This window comes from Zosterops lateralis, assembly GCF_965231275.1.
Source record: "Zosterops lateralis genome assembly, chromosome: 30".
Classification (NCBI taxonomy): domain Eukaryota; kingdom Metazoa; phylum Chordata; class Aves; order Passeriformes; family Zosteropidae; genus Zosterops; species Zosterops lateralis.
In genome coordinates, this window is record NC_139790.1 from 180,237 (window position 1) to 198,134 (window position 17,898).

Sequence of the window (17,898 nt, forward strand, 5' to 3'; positions counted from 1 at the left end):
AAGGTTGTCTTCAAGAAGGCAAGGTGTTTATAAAAAAACATTATTTGATCAAATAGGCTGCACTTTTAACTGGTTGTTAATAAAAAAATAACGAAAAAACCAGCCTCAGTTTGTGTGGACCAACTTGATGGCAACTACACTTGGGAACCATGAACAAGGTGACCTCTTTTTTAGAATCTAGTCCAACAAACTAGCAAATCCAACCATAAGAGAATGACTAAATAGGGGAAGGGGTGGGGGGGGGAGTGTTGAAGGGGTTTGTGTTGGATTTTTTTTGTTTGTTTTTTGTTTTCTTTTGAGACAGTTGCCAAGCCAAAACAGGTTTGGAATCTGGCTGTCTTGAAGAGCAAGAACCTTTGGTATCACAGAGCACAGTGTGAACAGCTGCTCCTGCAGGTTTCCACAGTGCCATGGCCAGGTATCATACTGTGGACCTGGGGGGAGTTGCTCTGTTCAACACTGTCAGGTTTGCTCTAAATTAGGTGGTAGGTGAACGAAAATGTCTGCTTCCAGCTCTCAGTATATGAGGAGGAGTTTGAATGCAACCTACAGCAACAAACTACTGTCTGGGACACTAGAATTGTGGTTCTTGAAAGAAATTAACTGAAAGGAGAATGAAAGGGTTATGGCAGTTCTGAAAGCTCATCAGTGAGATAATTCAGAAAAAGCTAAAAAGAACTGAACCATCTTAATTAGCTCAGGGAAAGAGCTCCTTGCTGAGATCTGATCACCGCAAGAGCTCTGCAAGTAATGGAGGAATGCAGATTGAGGCAAACCAAGTTTACAGCAGCTGAGGTGAGGCCTGCAGCATCTTTTATCTTCACAGCTTGTCAGCGAGAATAATTTACCTAAAAATAGATGCTTGAAGTTGAGCTTTGAATGTAAAATTCTTTTGCCCCGAATACAGAGAATCTCAGCAACTTCACCAAACATTGATTTTTCACCTAGAGCTAGGCAAAACTCCAGCTACATGCTTAATCTCTTGAAACAACTGCAGTACCTTGCAGAGAGAGTGAGGAATTCGTTCCCATGCTTCCTTCCTTATGGGAGGTTTTATTCTGTTGAACAGCTCTGTATGTGAAACTGACACATAATGACCTCATTCAATTTGTGTCATAATTTTCCTAAGAGCTCCTCTGTTGGTATTTGTGTGTTCTCCCTTGCCAAATACTTTGCCCTGTGAACTCTAGATAGTGACTATTGTCAGTATTTGTCAGTTGTGTCACATAGTAAAATTCCAGTATGTGATTGAGGTAAAAGAGAGTTATCATAATAAAAATAATCTGTTTTCAAGGAGAAAGTGATAAATATGGTGCTGTGTGACAAATAATTAAATAAAATTCTTGAAAATTTTCTGCTAACATGTTGGCTAATATATGCACGTGGTACATTTCAGCTGAAGGAGAAAGTCTGTTTACTGAAACTGTCATCCTTCCCCATTTTACCCAATAAGAACAAGCAGCAACAAAAGATCATCTGCAATTCTAGATACTTCCCAAACAACTTCTCCAAAGAGGATAAAAATGATTGTTGGATTAAAAAAAAAATTATGTAGTGAGTTAAGTGAAATGACTAAGTCCATTTCCTACTTCTCCTGTCCTGAGTCCTGCATGAATGGTGAAGACAATGAGCTTTGGTTTATGTGCAGCAGATCTCTAGGGTCTCTCTTTTTTACCAACCATACACCAACAGCACATGGAAGCTTGGTATCAGTCATGGGCCAAATGCTTCCTAACTGGGAACGTCCTAAGCATAAGCCCCTGCTCAGGACAATCTTATGTGTATGGCAGAGGTACTTGCTTCCAGTTACCTTGACTTTTACATCATGCTGTCAGAATTCAAAACAGATGTTTGAAAAACAACTACCACTGCTGCCAAAGACTGTTCAGTTGGCATGCTGCTTCCCCCCATCAGAGAGATAAGCGTCAATGCAAATCCTAGCGGCTCGGAGGTACCAAGACAGCAGCTCTGAACCTAAAATTTGGTAGGGATGAAATCCTTTCTGGAATCTTGGGGGAAAGGTTAAAGGGTGTCACATAGGAAGAACTGAATTGTTACTGGTCAGCCGATTTCCTGGACCAGGGCTTCAGTCAGACCCGCTGGGAGGAGCTGTTCGCTGGGGGAGCAGGTTCCAGTTGCTGTGTGTCCCCTTCTGACAAAAATCTTCTGCAGTCTGATGTAGGCAAGACTGCAGTTACTTTAGGAGTGTCCTTGTCCTCCTTTGCATTGTGTAAGTGAGCATGCTCTTGAGACCAAAGGAAATCACAGAAGTTGGTTTGCAAAAAGTGATCATAACTGCCTGAGTATATACAGCAAGAGGTCAGCAGGTGACGGCTGAAAGGCTGTGGACAAAGGAGAGGTCTGAAAAAACCCAGTTTTTTTAGAGGCCATTGCAGACATCCTTGATCATCTCTCTGTCTATCCAGCTGTGAGACAGGCACTTTGATCTTTTTGGAAACCTGATTGCCCACAAGAACCTTCATCACAGATTCTGCACAGGGCTTAGGAAATCCAAGCAGCAAATATTGGTGCAGAAGGAAGATAGAAAAGGGAATTGTGATGTTATAGGGTAGCACTGTCTGGAAGGTCTGAGAGCTTATGTACAGCTGCACATAACTGTGTTATAGTCAGGGTCTGAAAAATACAATATTGCTCTAGGTAAGGTGATAAGGAAAATGAGTTTAAACAGGGAAGTATTTCTAGCCTTAGAAAAGTGCAAGTATATTTCTCAGCTGCACTGGTAAAAGCTATTCATCTACTGAAGTTCACCTTCCTTTCCTGGGGATGGCAGATGATGCTTTTGTTGTCTTTCAGGCTGTACCTGAAGTGTATTAGATCAATAATCCCCCCTCTAATTTACAGATGGAGTCTGAACCTAGGACTATCCGGAGTCCTGCTAGCTAATTCTCTGCTCTGCTTTGTGGGAAGGCAGGGACTTAGTGGTATTTTGCAATTTATGTGTCTAGTGGTTTTCCAAGTCATGATTAGTTATGCAGTAATGCACCGGGCCACAGTGACAGGGGTTTAGGATCAATGCTATGGCCAGGAACAGTATTCTGAAAAGTTCTCTGCATCTCATCTTCCCTTCAGCACCCTTTTCCAGCATTCTGATGAGCCTGTGCTTTAAGGACCTCTAGAGAAGGAGACTGGGCCCAAACCATACAATCATAGTATCAGAATAGTTTGGATTGGAAAGGACATTAAAGATCATCCAATTCCAACCCCCTGCTGTGTACAGGGACACCTTTCACTAGGACAGGTTGCTCCAAGCTTCATCCAGCCTGGCCTTGAACACTTCCAGGGATGGAGCAATCAGAAATTCCCTGGGAAACCAGTGACAGTACCTCATCACCTTCACAGGAAAGAATTTTAATCTAGACCTATTATCTGTCAGTGTGAAGTCATTCCCCCTTGTCCTGTCACTATATTCTCTTGTAAAACATCCTTTTCCATCTTTCTTGTAGGCTCCCTTCAGGTACTGGAAGGCTGCAGTTGGGTTACCCCTAAACCTTCTCTTTTCCAGGCTGAACAAACCTAGTTCTCTGAGTCTTTCCTTGTAGTTCCATCATGTTCAATAGTCTGTGATGGACCTATCCTTCCCAAATTTATCTACCTCATTTATTTCTTCGTTTTCAAACAAAGGGGTTTTTTTGGTTATTTTAAATATGCTCTCTCTGATTCTCCTTTGTGTGTAAAATAATGATTTTCTTTTTTCACTTTGTGTCTTCTCTGTATCAGTCACAATTTTCTGGGCTCCATTATCGCCTTTCTTTCAGTCTGGAGTTTCTCTGTTGTCATGTGCAGTCCCTTCCATGTATTATAGAATTGCAGAATGAGCGAGGTTGGAAGAACATCTGGCAGTCATTTGTTCCAACCCCTGCTCTAGTGGGGCTGCCTAAAGCAAAGGGGATACAATCCTAGAGCAATTCTGTGGTGACACAGAGCTGCCTCCTGAACTGTCTGCCTGCTAGTACATGGGAGATTCCTTCAAGCCTCACCATACACAGTTTGTGCTTCTTTGTAGAATCATTAGAATCTTTTTATTATTTTTGTTCAAATGGGTGCCTCATTGTGCATTAAACAGAATGGCAGCCAAGCATCCGAGTAAAGGATGTCTGGAGGCTTTATCAGGTATAAGCCTGCAGGCAAAGGCTAGCTATGCCTAAGCATATCAAGACTCCAAGAGTAGAGTCAAGATATTCTTAGGCATAGTCCAAGAGTGGCACTCAGTTAAAGAGTCTGCACTTGCAGAATAGCCTGGAATGGCATGAGGCTTTCTTTGATTGGCAGCTAAGTACACCCATATTAATGAGACTTGCATGTCCTCTGAAAAGCACATCCTACTACAGCTCAGAAGCTACAGTTCTGAGCTATGCTGTTAACTTAGAATATTATAGTCCAGGGTGGTTTTGTGAGTAACTTCTTTCTTAAATGGCTTTTAAAGGTCTACCCTTTGAGTTCATTAAGTGTCCCCTATTCTTTAATGCTGCTGCTTTTTATTGCAGCCCTTTGTTTGAAGCATCTGGTAACAGTGCACGAGGCTGTCTGGAAAAGGAAAAGCGAAATAGATAACTGAGGTCTCACACATTCCCCTTCACATGCTTTTACTGTGCAGAAAAAGAAAGAGCACAGTGCCTGATGCATAAGCCAGCAAACAGGTTAGCAGGTTAAAAGCAGCACTGACAAAATAAAAAGCTTTCCAAACGACTCCTGGGCTCAACCAACCCTGAAGTCCCCAGAGCTGGTGGGGTCTGCTCCTAGTTCCCAGAGCAAACTTAGGAATTTTGCTTTTTAGCAGCTGAGGCATTTCAACTGCATGCCCACAGTGTCCTCCAGAGCTGTGAGCATGCCAAACCTGATTAGCATCAGCATCTCATCTTCAGTTCCAGGTTATTATTTGCCTGCTCCCTCTGCTCTAGCTCATAAGGAGTTAAGAGGTGGGCTCTGTGTGTAGGAGGAGGCTGTGTCCTGCCGCAGACAGGCGGAGGGCGGGGGTTTCTGCTGACTGGTGCTGTAGAGCGGAGTCTGCAGCGCGCTTTCTTGACATCGGGGATAAAAAAAAAAGAATGCCTGTGCCAAAGCCTGGAGCGCAGCACAGCCATCCCTTGGGTGTCAGTGTGCCGGCCCTGGCACGGAGCGGGCCTGGATTCTCAAGTCTGACCCTGCTCAAACCTTGGAACCTGCAAGGCAGGACTCGAGCAAAGGCTCTGACGTCCTTGCTGGTCAATAAAGGAGCTCAGGGTGGCCCCTGGCGCTGAGCAGTTGATGCCCAGACTGGTTGGGTGCATCTGGTGGGAAACGAGGCTGTTGCACAAAGCAGAACTTGGTGTCATTCCTGAGTTCCCTGTTTTGAAAAATTAGGAAATTCCGCAGAAAGTATTGCAAACTAGCAGAGAGTTGATTTAGGATGCAAAGTCCAACGTCTAGAAATGAGGTGCACCCAGTGTGTTATGGTCAATTCTGACAACTGCCCCCTGTGCGCCTGTTGTTGAACAAAGGGAATGTTTTCTCAGCCTTTATGGCCTGCGAGAGACTCGTGGAGGAGGCTCAATTAGGGTGATAGTCCTATTGTGCTCCCAGTTCCCTCCTGTCTGTGGTTCGTTTTAACTCTGCAGCTTCTGTTTAATACTGTGATTTTTTTTGTTCATGGGCATGGACAGACTATTGCTATAAAAAGATGTGCAGCTGTATCTAGTGTATTATTTATCGTGTTGGTAAAATACATAAAACTAAAGCGTTACTAGGAAACACATTGTAAAATTTTATAATTTTCTATTCTTTATATTTTCTTAGGACCTTCTCTATATTATCAGTCATCATATTCTTTAAAAACTATATGATGTGCCAGTCTTTTTTCCTGATTTTACACACTCCTTGGTCTATGGGTAAAGCAGCAGAACTGGAGGAACTTCAAAGGGAAAAGAAACAAAGGGAAAAAAAATGCAAGAAAACTTATTCCAGAAAAAAAAAAAAAAAAAAAAAAAAAAAAAAAAAAAAAAAAAAAAAAAAAAAAAGCCTACAGCGTCAGTGCTATTAAGTTTGCATCTCAGCTTCTTGCCAATCTAAATAACCTGTGACTGTCAGGTAGTTGCTGAGGAATTGACATTAATCCCTGCTTTGCCATCTTTAAATGCAAAGGGACCATTGCTGCCTAGAATTTGGGGAGCAGGTTCTAGAAAAGTTCAGCATTTGCAGAGCTTCCACCTGTGCAGACAGTTTCCCCATGGGTGCTTTGCCCATGGGTTTGCACCTAGGCAATGTTTTTTCCAAGGGACAAGAATTGAGCTGATAAAGGCAGGGCTGCTCAGAAGTGCCTGAACAGATAAGCACACTTTGCTGCAGGTGATGATGTGGTCCCCACTGAAGAGCCCACCCCGAAAACCCCATCCCAGTTTTATTCCGGCCTCCTTACACACTGGTGCTGTGTGCAGGAACCAAAGTCACTCCTCCAGGCCTCACCCCTAGGTTCCAACATGGAATTGTTTGTTCTTTTGGAAGACATCTGCAGGTGAAATGTGGGGCTGTGTATGGAGAAGGGATAGCTGACTCTCTAGGAGTCTTGCCTCGGTACCCTCAGAGAGGATTTGAGCTCTGGTGATGCCTGGGTGGGCAGGAGCTAGTGCTTGGGTTTACTTTGCTGCTGCTGTGTAAAGAGCAGACTGAACCCTTCATTTCTGTCTCCTGTTCACAGCTAAGATCCCTCCCCTCCTCTCGCTGCTCACTCAGCGGAGAGATGCAAGGAGGAAAGGATGCTGCTAGGCTGCACTTTGCTCCAGTACTTGGCACATCCTTTGCAGTATCGGCTGTTTTCTGAGCTGAGATGCTGCCTGCCTGCTAACCGATGCAGCCATTCCCTATTGCTCCCTTTGAAAGAAGATGGAATCGTAACCCAGAGAGTGAGTGAGTGATGCGGCTGCTGCACAGAGACTGACTGTGAGGAAGAAAATTGGAGAGACTGGAATATGTGCCTGCCTCAGCAGCACTGCAGTGGTAAAGCCCCTGACTGAATACATGCAGGTTACTCTTCTTTAGGCGTTGCTACAGAGAACTCAGGAGTCGGGTGAAATGCATCGGCCTCCTTTTTCACTGCTTCTCTATTGTCATCATGCATTAATTGCTGGGAGTTATTTTTCTTCCTGTGGCTGACTGCCTGCATCTCTTCTCATACTGCAGGAGAAACAGTGAGGGAGAGAGCACAGCACCAATCCAATGTCCTGTCCCACAAGAAGGCTTCTGCATGATGTGCCAGCGCAGTCAGGGGCTGCTGCTGCAATGGTGCATAGAACCTCTGGAACAGCTGGATTTGGGATTATTTATGGTTTATAAAGGTGTCTCAGACTGCATCTAGCAGCTACCTGGAGACATCGGCTGTCCTTTGGGGCTTACTGACTGCTTTCAATTTTCCTCTCATTACTGCTTTCACACTCATCTGGGTCGACAGCATTTGAGTGAGGGGAACGTACCTCCTTGGTCAGGAATTGGAGGGTGCTGCACGGAAAGTGCAGTTGTAAGCTCTGGAGCGGACTGCAGTCTGACCAGCCATGGCTCAAGCAGCTAAGCAGCTGAAGAAAATCAAAGATATTGAGGCTCAGGCTCTGCAGGAGCAGAAGGAGAAGGAAGAATCCAATCGCAAGCGCAGGAACCGTTCTCGGGACCGGAAGAAAAAGGTCAGTGGCATTGGGGCAAGCAGCCCTATATCCAGGTGCCTGTGGTTGTGACAGTGAGTGCTGTTTGTGTTTAGGGGGATTGGAGGGTGGGGAGAGAATGACAGAGAGGAATCCTGGTCCCTGTACAAACCTGTGTGCAGTCAGCACAAGAAACAGTTTGTCAAACAGAGGACAACTTTTGGGACCAGAAATCTGCTGTTTACCCTGACAGCTTGCAGGGAACGGGGGGAGGGAGGGAGCGCAGACATAAAAAAGCCTAATGAAGGGGAAAGGGAAGTGAGGGGTTTATCAAGACAGCTTAATAGACTCACTCAGCCCAGTAATAGATTTGATCTCTGAGATTAAATTGCTGGCTTCTAGCTTCCTTCAGTTTCCCACAATCACTTTTTGTGTTCAAAGCTTAGGGACAAGGGACCCCCACCCCTTTCTCTAGTGAAGGACTAGTTTTGATGTCCACTCCATCCCTTGCTTAATCTGCACCAGAATACTGAAACCAGGGCATAGCAGGAGCAGACCCCTCACGGAGAAGGCATATTCGTGCAGAGGTCTGTGGGTTCTGCTGCTCCTGAGAGCAGGCTATATTTGTGCATGGGATGTGGGTCATCCTTCCCTGCTGGCAGCAGGTGAGGGGGATCAGGGGCAACGAAGAGGTGTCTGTCCCTTCTGCTGACACCAGTATGCTGGAGCCTGGGGTCTGCCAGCCCTTTCAAGCTGTAGGTCCTCTCTGGAAAGTCGCTGCCAGTTGTTTTTTTGGTTTTTTTTTGCTGCCAGCTTCCTGCACAAGTCAGCATGTTGCTAAGATAGCTTTGCTGCCCCTTGAAGACCTCTTGAATCTGAATGTTCTTCTCACAGCAGGGTCTGAGGGTATATGTGCTATGCACCAGTGAAGAAAGGTAGTGAGGAGAGAGGTGAAACCAAGGATAATCAAGGATATATCTGATTGGAGGTTATGATACAGAAATACTTAGGTGGGCTTCTCCTCTGCCTTTACCCAAAGAGTTGGAGACTTCTGTGTGCCCCTGTGAGCAGGAGCCTTAGAGTGGAGCTCTGCTGTTGGAACATCTTCATAGCTGGACCCTGAGAGTACTGAGGAGAGTCTTGTTTTTCTTAAAGCTGGGCCAGGATAGCCTGGAGAGGTTTGTGTCCACAAAGAGCAGCTCCTCAGGGGGAGATCAGTGGACACATCAGGACAGATGTGAGGTCTGCAGGCAGCAGCTGGGGAGTTGAATGTGGGGGTCATTCAGCTGCCACACTGTCACGTCAGTTGCCTTCTTCTCCAGTGATAATAATTGCCCCGTGCCTTCAGGTCTGTGGCTGTTCCCTGCAGGGCCTCTTGTACTGGAAGCTGATGGAGCAGCTTGCCTCTCACATTGCCAGAGGGCATTAAAGGGGATCTGATGTGAAGAACCACCAAATCAGGACATTCTTCTGTTGGGCTGCCTCTTGTTAGCCCCTGCCCCAAAGCCTCAGTGTGAAGGTGATGAGAAATGAGAAAGTGACAGTGTTTTTCCTGTGCAAGTCTCCTTGGGGCCAAGCAGAGGCCTACCAGGATGTATTGGGATCTCTCATTCTGTTTTGCTGCAGCAGTTATGGGAGTTTGGTTTGGGTTAGGTCAGTGTCTGTTCCTGCCCAGTGAGCCTGCATGGGACTTGTGTCATGCCCATGCCAATGGCCCTTGCACTGGCCGTTGGAATGTACTGAAACCATTGTGGTGTCACTGGCTCCTTCTGTTCCTCTGCCAGTGCCTATCAGCTGTATCGTGCTCTGTACACAGACACAGGCTCTTTGGGGCAGAGGCTGTTCATTCACTTGATGTTTATACAGTGCAGGGTGTCAGTGTCTTGATATCTTGTTGAGCCCACCAAGCATAGCTGCAATGAAAGTTGGTAGAGGCATGACCAGGGAAGTCTTAGCATGACACAAACCAGAGAAGATGGCCAGAGGGAAAGGAATGATGGACTCAGAAGAAAGATCTTCTCATCCCATTCCATGTGAGCTACTGTTATGGGCTGTTATGTCTTCAGTTTAATACCCATTAGCATTTCCTAGAATTTTTATGTGGTTTTATGTGTCCCATGAACTGCATGGTTATGTCCTGCAAGATCCTTGTATTCTGTGTTACTTGGAGGCAGTGAGTTCTGTTATTTAATGCTGTGTTGCCCAAAAATCTTCTTCTTGGACCATGATTGTATTTGTCACTTTCCAGTTTCCATAGCAATTTCTTGGGTTTCGTATTAAGGGCATGTAACAATAATCTGATTGACCTTGTACTGTCCATTTTTGTGTTCTCTACCTCTTGTTTGTCTCTTGGCACAAGGACAGTCCAGACGTATAACCTTGTCACTCCTCTAATATTCCCTGCACCCAGCCTTTGTAACTCAAGATGATGACAGTTGAGCTTTCATTTGACAGGGGCTGCATCAAAGATTTAAGGAATGGTACTTTGTCACTCATCCATTCTCTCTGTCCAGCCCAGGGCATACTTCTGCTTTGGGCAGAGCTGCCACATGACACAGCTGGGCATGTTCTGAAGTGATCCTGCTCTGTGTGCTCTGCAGAGTGGCAGGAGGTTGTCTACATCTTAGGATGACCCCAGAGAGCTAGTGTCCAATAGTCCTGTGTCTCCCCACTTTTAGTGCAAATGCTGAACTGCGAGGACTTACCAGGGCTGTGGCATGATGTATTAGTGACTTCTGATGATGCCCTGCAGACAGGAAGGTGTGACAGAGAGCATGAATTAACAGAAGTTCACTGCTATTAGAGAATGTGCCAAGCATCATCTGGGTTGGCTTCTTGCTGTTCCTGCTGCAGGATGGTAGCTTCAAATCTCTGTGGGTTTTCCTTAGATGGGCAGTTTATAGGGGACCTGAGCCGTTCTGTCATTGCTGCAGGGCTGCATGTGGAGTTTCTGATGTGATCATCTGCACTGACAGGAAAGTAGTGATCGACAGGAACAATATTTGTGCTTTGGATGCAGCTATATGTCTCTTTTCTTGTGGTTTTGAGAGGCAGTGATAGTCAAGAACACTTCCTTCCTTTCCCTGCAGTTGTGGTAAGGCTACCTCGGCAGGAAGCCCTCACTGGGAAGTCATGCAGAGCACTTCAAAGACACAGTCCTGTCTTTGCCAGGGTCAATGGGCATCAGCAGAACGCATTGGAAAAGTGGAAATATGATGTTCTGAAACTGTTTATGAGGCAGCTCTGCAGCTTGTTATGTGAACGCAGTTATTGAGTCTTTTTTGAGTTGCATGTGACTTATTGTAGTTATGTATTAAAGATAGAAAATGAACCAAATCCCTTGCCAGGAATTCTGGAAGCATTGGCAGAGTCACCAAATGGGTTGTTAGAAAGGGCCCAAACTGTCCAACCCCCAAACACAATGGCTGGTGGCATTGTAACCTGACATGCTTTAACTGAGACTAATAAATAAAACTTAATACTTCTGTAAAAGTCTTTCTTCCTATAGAAGTGTATTTATTCTGGTACTGAATTCAGCCAAGTATTTAGTCAAGCATAAACAGGGTCAGACACCTTCATCTGTTTCTCCACAAAGATGCAGATTCCAGCTGTGCTTCTCAGTGGACATACAAGATTCATGGAGCAGGAGGCTGGAACTTCTAAAATGTCTATGACAAGAGTGCTATGCAGCAAATAGCAAGAGGACTTCAGTAACAGCAGCAGTGCCAATAATGTCCAGAGAACTCGTCAAGTTCACATTTGAGCATACTCAGTCTGTGTGCAGCATAACTGGGGCTGCAGTATTGAATAATAATCTAACCAAAAGCTTGAAAGGAAATTCTTGTGATGATTCCTATCAGTGTTTAAATTGATAGTATGAAAGATGCAATCATCCTCTCAGTACATTCAGAGCAAACTGAAGGGAAGGTACAATGTGGAGCAAACCTCTTTTTCTGCTTCTGTCTACTTTCTTTGTCTCCCAGGTGTTCAGTGGTAAGACAGTCTCTTGTTATGTATTTGTAGAGCATCTCCCACAATGCATTCTTGAATAGTAAGTGATTCCTAATAAGAAATTCACTGCAGAAAACTCCTTGGCTTTTTTCTAGTTGATAGTTTCCTGAGAACAGCACACAGACCAGCCTGAGGGCTCATGGATCTCCACATTACACTCTGGCACCCATCCTTAGTGCTGTTTTGTTTCTGCATGCTGCAGCAGGAAATGTTTTAGTGCTCAAGATTACACACTGAAATACATCCTGCCAGGAGAGGTTGGGAGGGGAGAAGGGAGACAAGAAATTTGTGAGAGTGGGTTTGAAGTTTGTGGGAAAGCAAGTGCAAGGTGTTTCCATTTGGCAGGAGCTCTTCCATTTGGCAGAGTGAGCTCTTCCTCCAGCTGGAGTGAAATGGTGGAAAAGAACTAAGGGAGGACAGAGGATCAAATGACCCCCTTCCTATATTCGAGCACGGATAAGGGATAAATGTGGGAAATAAAATGGCTGATAACAACTGTCAGAAGAAACTCCAAGCTGAGGTGTGTGAGGTGACTGGGGAGGGGCAGCACTGAGATAATTGTGGTGACGTGGAGGATGCTGATGAGAATGCTTTTACATGGATTAATTTTTCCATCCTTTGGAAGCTAGGGAAATGTGGCAACTAGAACAAGTCAGGAAGGGTTTGGACACAAACTCAATCAGACAGAGGAGCAATTGCAGATGATTCCTTAGAAGGACAGTTAAACAGTCATATAGGGTGACCACGCTTGTGCTTGTTGTGTGACAAGCAAAAGAGGTCACTCAGTGACTGTTCACTGATAGGGTGTATCAGGGTGGTCTGAGCTTAGGATTCTGAGAAACAAAATCAAGACACCTCTGTCAGAATTATGCAATAAGCACATGAGAAACTGGGGTGAGAAATCGCTGCTGGAGTGCTGCCAAGGAGCAGCCACTGGGTCTGTTCTCTCTGCTCGCCTGCATCCTTTCAAATGGCTGTTTCTTTGCAGCAGCCTTCAGCTTGCGCTGAGGATGCAGAGAAAAGAGTGATGGACAGGAGGGCAAAGGATTTCAGCAGACCCAGCTGCAGGTCACTCAGAACATCCCCATGATAACTGGACTTCTGAGCTCCACTGTGTCCTGTTCCCATGGATATCCAGCTACTGTACCATCGCTGGATCAGGCTGCTGAGATTCTTGCATTCAGTGGCAGTAGACCCTGCCAGAGGTGTGACACGGCTGTCAGTCACCTGGGTCTGCACTAACTGCTGGGAGGTGTGCTGGTATTTTACCTGCAAGCTGCAGCTCAGCAGCAGCAGAAAGGACCATGCCACCTGCAGAGTCTTAGAGCACAAGAGCTGCTTTGTGTCCTTTCCCCATGATGGGATGGGGTGAACAGGAGCAGAATATGGGCATCTGGATGTGAGGGATGTTGGGTAGGGGCAGAATCCACTGCTGCAGGGTGAGAGAAAGCACTGGGGTGATGTTGGTGCTATTCTGCACTGCTGCTCTGCAGGCTCTTAAATTATTCAGGTAATAACAGCATCTGTATGTGCTTGGTGAGCCCACTGTGCTGAAATGAGGTGAGCAGTATCTGAAACCTCGTAGCATTCAGAAATATGCTTCAGGAGCAAGTTCTTTCAAGCTGTGCCCTGTCCTCTGTGCCTGGCACCTTGGCCAGGACGTCTGCCCCAGGAGGGCACTGGCTGAATGCAGGGATGAACCCTGCCTGGAGCAAATACTTGAGCACAAAGAACAGTGCCTTCATAAAAGTCCTGCATGTGACAGTCTGGTGGGCTCAGTCTGTCCACTATAGGAAACCACTGGCAGTGTGGTGAAGCTGAGGTACAGCAAGCTAGATCTGAGCTCAAAGGAAAGCAGATTTACAGAGTGCTAAAATTAGAAGTTTAGTCTGAATTATGCTAATATTTTTTAATTGCCTAAGTGTGTCAAGGTTCTTCAGAAATGTAACTTTTCTGTGGTGGTCTGGAAAGGTACAGCATCCTATGATGGAAGGATGGATCAAGGATGGTAGAGATTTCTGGGCTCCCTGGCCTACTTTACATCTTTCTTGCAGTCCTCACCTCCAGCTCTCAAAATGCCACAAGGGTACGTTCTGAAAGCGTTCGGTCTGGATTGAATAGACCAGCCTTGTTAAGACCTTCAATGAGTAGAGGGCAGCTTCCTAGGTGGAGGGAAGTTCCTGACACCTTCTCTCTCTAAGGGCACTTCTCAGCATGACAGTACCATCTGAAAATTCACATTTTCTTTCACAGATGATTATGTCATGTTTTGAGCCTCAACTCTGCAAGCAGCAGCAAAAATTCAAGCTCCCTTTCTATTTGCAAACCAGATTTTGCTGACTGGGTGAAACTTTAAGCCAGAGCCTTACATCTCTGTGTAGGGGCTGCAAGTACAGGGGACTGTGTTAAATCTATGGCTTCAAAATATTGCATCCTCAGTGAAAAATCTACAGCACAGACAAAGCAGCAGGTACTCACTGAAGTGTCTTGGGAGGCGGAAGGAGAGAACGCAGCAGCAGGAGAGCATTTAGCAAACAGATGAGGTTTCTATATTTACACAGAGATGAGGAAGGAAGGGGAGAGTGCGCGCGCATGTTTGTGCCCGTGTGGCCAGGCCACCGGGAAGATTCCTGTTTAAGAGAAAAGGTACTCCAGTGAGACAGCAAGCAGAAGTGAAGGCTATGGTCTGTCACTACACTGTGACTGTGGTATCAGGACTTTGCAGGCTTTGTAGGATGCATTCATGTGCTGATGTTGGAACTTTAAAATGGGAAATGCAGAGAACAGCACACTGAAACCTTTTGCTGAGTATAAACTATGTTTGATTTTTAACCAGTGTGATAGTCTCTGCAAAAGAAAATAACTATTGTCACCTTCTTACAGTGTCATTTCTCCAGCACACTAAGGTGTCCAGATTCTCTGCAGGAAATGCAGTGTATTGAGTCCATTCATGATGCCATACTTGGAATGAAGAGCATTGTGTCTTTCCTAGGACTTGCTGATTACAACAAACAAAGAATATGATAAATACTATGAGAATGTGCTTTGCTAGGAGATGCCTGTATGGGATCAGTATTTGTCCTGAAGGCTTTAATTTTCTATACTTTTTCATTCTTCAGCTCTTTTCCTGGCAGAATCATCTCAGCTCACAGTGACAGTAGGTTTGGTCCAAGCAAGGATTGCTCAGTGGAGCATGGCATGGCAGCTCTCTTTACATGCAGCTTGGACGTGCCATTGCACTGATGCATAGCAATGTGCTCCTGTTAAAGAGCAGCACGATGGTCAGCAGGCTGACCCCCTTTCTGTGAGGACGGGGAAAAAATGCTTCCTGTCAGCCTGCTGTCAAATGGCTGTGGAGCTGAGGTTGCAGTAAGAGGAGATGCAGCATCACAGGGCAAAAGTATAAAATATCTGTTGCCCACCAGTACTGTATTAGCAAAACTGCTTTTCAAAACTTGTGAACTCATCCCTGCCAGTGGTGAGATGTGCTTCTCAGACCTGTCAGGGAAGTCCTCCAAGGCCAGCAGCAGTTCAATTAGGCATAGCAAAAATACCTTTTCTCCATTCAAAATGTGAGGCAGCAGCATTTGCTGTCTCCTGACAACATTTCACGAGGATCAGCAGCACCTGCCTACAGGGCCTCTCAGCACCTTGTGTGGCACCACCATCATTTTCAGCACAGTGTCAATGGGGGACACTTATTCTGCTTTTCCTGTGTAGCCAGACACTGTGGGTAAATTGCAGATATTTGGGAAGAGGAGCTGACATCTTTCACTGATTCACTTTGCTTTAAAGTCATGCCTTAGAGCTAAGAAAGCTGTGAAGACACTTGGAGCAGCTGATTGAGAGGCTCTGCTCACAGCTGCAATAGTGATGCAACTTCCTCATGAAACTGGGAGATAAGGTTCATCACTGAGAAGGGGCATTGCAGATTGAGAGCTTTAGGAATAAATGCAGAATTTTGCCTGGAGAAAATGCACCATAATAAGATATGAACCTGTAGTTTGTTCTTGACAGTAAAAACCTATTGCAAAACACTGAGGAGGAAAAAAAAAAAAAAAAAAAAAAAGAGATCAGAAGAGGAAGAGGCTTCAGAGTTTCCTTTAGTGTTCTTTGGAGATTTCTGGGGATAAAAACAAACACCACAAATGAAGCACGTAACATGATTTTTGTCCTCTTTCTGGAGCAGCAGCTGCTGCAGTCAGCTCCCCACCCTCAAGCTGTCTGCTGTTTACTGCCAAGCTTTGCCAGCAGGTTGCTGGGATAATATTAGGCTTTTTTAATGACAAAAAGTGCCTGGAAAATAGATATATATAATTTTTCATTTACATTAAAAGAGGTATATGACTTGCCAGTGATCTGATTGGGAGGTGCCAAGAAACAAAAAAGAATCAAGGAATCTCTTTAAGTGCCCAACCATGAAATCACGGACCTAATTTAGTTATGTTTTTAAAGACCAGCATGAATAAACATGTTTGGAGGATGTTATGCCTCTGAAGGGGCACTAAGGGTTACAATGAAGTAGGAGGAGAGAGCAAAATGCTGGAGGCTTCCAGCAGGACCATGTTCCAAACCATGGTCAGCAGGTAACGCAGCTGGCACTCTCACGTATCTGCCACAGAGGGCATCCTGGCTAAAATGGTTTCTCAGTCTCTGCGGGCTGGCAGGTGAAAATGGCTTGTCTTTCCTGTTGAAAAGAACTTGTAGAAGTCAAAAGAGGAAATAATAGTATTTCTTTACTGTTTCATTCCATTCACAGACAAGCACAGCCTTAGTAGTCCCTGTAAAGTAGATACTTAGACTCTTTCAAGAGGTTAAGAGGAGGAAATCTAGAGTTTTTGGTTGAACTGCTTTTGTGAGCCTGATATCCAGCATCTTCTACAGTTGCTGCTGAAGATGCCATGATGCTTCTCACAATAAAGTGTTTGTGTGCGTGGATTTACCCTTCTGTTCAGCAAAAATCTTTCTTAGGTAACTACATTCTGTTTCCTTCAAGCCACTGGTTTCCCCAGCTCCTGGAGCTCTCTGTAGCATTTCTGTAGTCTGCTGAAGGCTGCCTCCTCTTACTCCGTAGATGGGATCAGTAGTTTAGCAAGAGGGTGAGAGAATACAAGGAAACTTTGCAGCTATGAAGTCGGCTGAATCTTAAAGTGTGAATGACAAAGTGCAGGACACTTTTTTCTACGTAGAAGAGAGACTACTCTCTGAAGTAGGAAAGTACTTCAGGTTTCTGTGTTTCATATTGTAAAGCAAATTCTATCAGAAGTCTGGCATAAAAAATCCCTCAGATCTGTCAAATCTTTCTCTCTGCCTCTACCCTTCAGAGCTTCTTGGCTTGTAGTGAACCACCCTGACCTGGTGGCTCAGTAAGGTAGGTGGTTGCAGAGTCAGTGTCAAGCATTGGCACCGGCAGCATTGTTTTTTTGCAAATCCTCAGAGAATCATAGTGCTAAATGCTACAAGTGTGTTAATTTTGTTAGGTAAGCAATTGTGCAGTCATAAGCTTGGAGGTGTCCTTGCCATGTAGGGGATCTCTGTGCACTCCTGGAGCAGGGATCAGACTGCCAGCTCGTCCTGTGGTCGGTACAATTTGTGTTGTGGAATTACTTCCTCCTCTCTGCTGTGATGCAATGGAAGATGGGGACTGTGTTGTGCTGCATCTTACTTGGCTCTGCTGGCTGTTCTGGCTGTTCATCCCTTCCCAGATTCCCTATTAATGGCTCTGGGGCTATCACTGATAAAATGGAATACCGAGATCCTGTTTTCTATCATTAGGGGGAAGGAGAACTTTTTTATTAATAACCCAAATTACCCTGTGAAACGGCACTTGTCTGATGTTAAATATTAAACTCCCTTAAGAGGGTGAGCTGGGGCACAGAAGCAGCAGCGTGCTGGTAGTGACGGGCTGTGGCAGAAGATGAAGTGGGGCTGGACACCATTAATACTTTCTCCCTGGAGGGCCTTCCATCTTCAGGGCAGCCAGGTGCTCTTCCACACAGCTCCCCAGTTTCCAAATGGCATTTTTCACACTTTAAACATTTTGCACGCTTTGAGCAGATCTGAACATCAAAGGCTGGTGGATCCTGGCTCTGGCGTTACCATGGCAACAGCAGCTGAGAGGATTTGGATGTTTCTGGGATGGGATTTTGCTGCCGGGTGTGTTGGGCAGAGGGGGCTGCTCTTCTCACATCAGTGCCCTTGTGGGCATCATGCTGTGCGAGGGGATGGTCTGCCCCAGCCCAGGACTACTGTGATGCAGACC